The 3,987-nt window shown below is 38.7% G+C and overlaps 1 long non-coding RNA gene and 1 pseudogene across 1 annotated transcript; both read left to right on the top strand.

Moving 5' to 3' along the window:
* The first annotated feature begins 1,151 nt into the window (after nt 1-1,151).
* LOC139779964 (uncharacterized) lies at nt 1,152-1,860 on the top strand (annotated as a pseudogene).
* A 380-nt stretch (nt 1,861-2,240) lies between these two features.
* Nucleotides 2,241-3,544, top strand: LOC139779969 (uncharacterized). The gene is made up of 2 exons (XR_011720067.1): nt 2,241-2,559; nt 2,640-3,544. It is a non-coding gene; the product is annotated as an uncharacterized lncRNA (long non-coding RNA).
* The last annotated feature ends 443 nt before the right edge of the window (nt 3,545-3,987 follow it).

Below are 3,987 nucleotides of genomic sequence, written 5' to 3'. Positions count from 1 at the left end.
TCGCACAATATACAGGTTCCGAGATATTTGATTTGACGCTTCAACCCCGTTGACGTTTTACCCCCGGTCTCCCCTACCTATTTTATTTTTTAATATTAATATTTTTATTAATTTTTTGTTATTTTCAAAATGCTTGACTAATGTAACTAACAAATAATTTTAGGTCACAATAAAAATATTTTAAAACTATTTGAGAACTAAAACAGAAAATCGTGCGCGTTAAGCAGCGTTTACATATGTAATGATTAGTGGCGCCAACTGACTGGCATTCATTAAACTGGCAAATTCACAAGTGTTTACACAATGATGCTATTGGCGTATAATATGGAAAATATTTAACATTTATTAATTAAACACATAGTAAATGACAGCAAGCATATAACCTCAAATTATGCAACGTCTCGTCCGGATGGATATATGTGTAGTGCGCCCCCTGCGCAGTTACCAACAGGCGATTTTAAAGACTCTAAAACGCGCGTTTTTCTCGGTCCGCGCGCGAGTCGAGCGTCCCTTCCCCGCCGTAGCGCTTCATTGTTTTTCCTGTTTTGCGATTATCAACAGCGTGATTATTATCCTTGCTAGATTTCCGTCATTTATCGAGTATCAATGGGCAAATCTACGCATAAATCAAGGAAGAGGAAGAAGTCATCGTCGTCCAGGCATCGTGATCGCATCGAGGGTCTGGAAAACTAGTTATCGCAGCTGATCGAGGTATTATCGAGGAGAGAGGTTAGATATCCACATGTCGCCTCTTTATCGCCGACCGTGTCCTCTGCTCTCGCATGTCACACTGACCGAGAGTCGGATGCGGAGAGAAAAATTCTGACGACATCATTAGAGAGGACAGCCCTGGTCGAGCGAGATCTGCCTCTCAGGTGGCAGAAATGGCAAGTCCTGCTAGACAGGTTAGGCCAAGGGATCCGCACGTTACAGGTGTGTACGCTCATCCCAGTTCTGTGGCACAGACAGAGGAGTCGACACAACCTTTTCCGATTAATCGGAATACCTTTTCTTCGGCTGTAGCGGTGGTAAATAACCATTCAGATGATGGTTTGCCCACGTTCCCCCCCGAGCTAGACAATAGTTTTGGCGGAGCCCGCTGCAGCTGAGAATTCGGCGGATACCTTAACTAGAGAGTTTTTCGCTGCCGTATGTCAAACAGCAGATATTCCTGGAACGACCTTGTCGTTCAGCAGTGGCGTGAGCTGGTTCGGAAGAGCCTTCCCGCGGATTAGCGAGAAGCTCTACTTAAAGAAGCACTCTTCCTCGGAGGAATTAGCCTTCATCAAGGCTCCTAAGCTAAACCCAGAGTGCAAATCGGCTTTAAAAAATAGGGCTATAGGCAAGAGAGACGAGTACTGTTGTATCAACCAGTATCAGGTCGGCTTCGCCCTCCTTGCTTTCGGAGAGGCATTGTCGGACCTTCTCAGACGAGAGACGTCCCTCATCGTCGAGGTTTGTGCTGCAGTCGGTAAACTCAACAAGGGAGTAAAGAATATAGCAGATTTATACTATCGCCGTCCCTTGTCTAGACGGGCTCATATCAAGCCGGACTTTAATACTTTGGCCAAGACCACAACCGATACCGTTTTGGCAGATAATTTATTAATTAGTAATTCTTTCAGTAAGCAAATTAAGAACAGTCTCGACGGGAAGTCCTCCAAGGACATTGTCAATGCTTCCTTGACGCTCTCGAAGGAGACTCAGCAGCGAATTAAGTACCCACGAGCAGCAGTAGCTAGTCGTCACACCGCTACAGGTCCCGCTCCAGAAGGTGTTAGAATAAAATCAGGTAACCAGAGCCGGCAGACTATCCGGCTTATTGATCCAAATGGACGGAAAATACATCCGATCCAGTGAATCTTCAAGCGGTTACAGATTATAAGTTACCCTTTAAGCACCATCCACCTCATTAGGAGTTTGAACCCTCCATTCATTTATCAGACAAGGAGATGCAAAGTACTATATGAGTCAATATAAGGCCTAAATTTGATTTTAAGGAATACAATTTTTTATGGATATAATTTAGACACTTGTATAATTACTGGTTATATAATGTAACTTTTCATTTGATTATGTATTAATTTATCTACTGATAAATGTAAACAGTTCAAGATTTGACTTTAGTTGACATTCGTACAAGAGAAATGTCGTGACATTGCATTTCTTTGATGTAAACAGCTATCATGCCAGTGCCAACGGCACGGCGCTGCCACATATTCACGTCGCATACAGCTGATCGAAAGGCCGTCAAGAAACGCGACAATTCATCAACTTTGATTGAATTTTTGGCCTTATTACACGTCAACGTCGTTTTGTCTTATACCTAACAAGTGCTAGAATGATATAGCAGATATCCTGGTTGCCGATGGTCACGCTTATCGTCTACATTGCCACGTACAGCGTAGGCTGGAATCCGATTCCGTGGGCATTGATGGGTGAGATGTTCGCTTCGAACATCAAGGCTAGAACTTCTACTATAACTGTTTTCTTTAGCAAAGTTTTGAACTTTATCATAGCCAAGTTCTCCATCAATCTTGAAGAAGCGTTCAATGGCAAGTACGTGATCTTCTGGATATCCGGAGATTTCTGCATCATTAGTATCTTTTTCACGGTATTACTGTTGCCCGAAACAAAAGGCAAGACTCTTCAGCAAATCCAAGATGAACTCAATGGAGTGACTTCAACTATAAACGTCGAAAATAGGACAAAGAAGTGAAGAGAGAACGCTCACGTTCGATCATCCTGACGAATGGTATATGTTGAATACCTGATGAATTCGCGAGACACTTTGAAGTGATTAGATATTTGTAAAAAATGAGTAAGGTAAAGTTTTATAACATATCTAGGGATTTGCTATCATTATACACTGTAGAAGAATCAAGCAGAGTACCAGAAATGCGGATAACATATGTGCCTATACCACTGCCAAATTTATACAGATATAATCATATCTAAATATAGGTAAAAAAGGAATGTTTTCGATGAGCTTGGACCACTGTTCAGTCTTCTGTTACTAATATTGGTTTAATCACAAAAAAAAAAAATACGGAAAATGGATCAATTAACGAACAATGGTTCGATGATTTAAACGAAGTAAACGATAAATGAAAATTTAGAAAGAGTAAAACGGAGATTCTATTCTATTTTTGTTTATATTTCATATGTACGCAGAGATATTTTTTTTTCTACATGGAACCAAAAATACTTGTTTTCCAAAAACCTTTACACAATGACTAATACGGTTCATAGCAATTATATAATGCAACTGTATATAATGCAAGTCATACCATGCATATTTATAAATATCCTTGCGATATTTCGTTACGTATTATTGTATGCACATATATGTAATTTTCGTTTTCTAGCGTAAAAAGAAGATGTGCCAGTAAACGTTACTACGTTTTCAAGCAAGTTCCTATTTGATCCGTTATTAGGAAACGTGGAGCAACAATAAGACTCTTTTGCTTGTATTTTATCAAGATTTAGTATTGCGTATGTTGGACGTGGAGTGTAAAAGTAAAGTGAAAAACAAAAAAGATCATTTTTGCGACGTATCTTTTATTCACGGATTAGAGACCAGTCATTTTGTAATACGTCCCAAAAAAAAAAAAAAAAAAACGTAATTATTAACAACGACGACAAAGATATCGAAATTTAAAAGGAAGTCGTTTAAATTTGATATCTTTAAAAGGCCAATAAATTGATGAAATTACGTGCAAAAAGAGAAATAGAGAGGGAGAAATATAAAGTAACTTTATTATGACTAATATTTTTTAACAAAATCTTGACAATCAAAATATTTAACTATCTAGAGAAGACAATCAAATAATGTTATTTTCAGTTTTTTGAACTTGTTTCTTTACAAATAGTGAGTGAAATTCTCGAAAATTGTATGTTTCGGTACAATTTCCCATAAAATCTATGTTAAAAATGCCAACTTTGAGATTTAATATCTCAATAACTAGACGTCAAATCACCTTAACG

This window comes from Temnothorax nylanderi, unplaced genomic scaffold (genome assembly GCF_030848795.1).
Source record: "Temnothorax nylanderi isolate EJ_2023f unplaced genomic scaffold, tnyl_v1.0 TNYL_tig0252_pilon, whole genome shotgun sequence".
Classification (NCBI taxonomy): Eukaryota; Metazoa; Arthropoda; class Insecta; order Hymenoptera; family Formicidae; genus Temnothorax; species Temnothorax nylanderi.
This window is presented reverse-complemented; position numbering and strand designations above follow the sequence as displayed.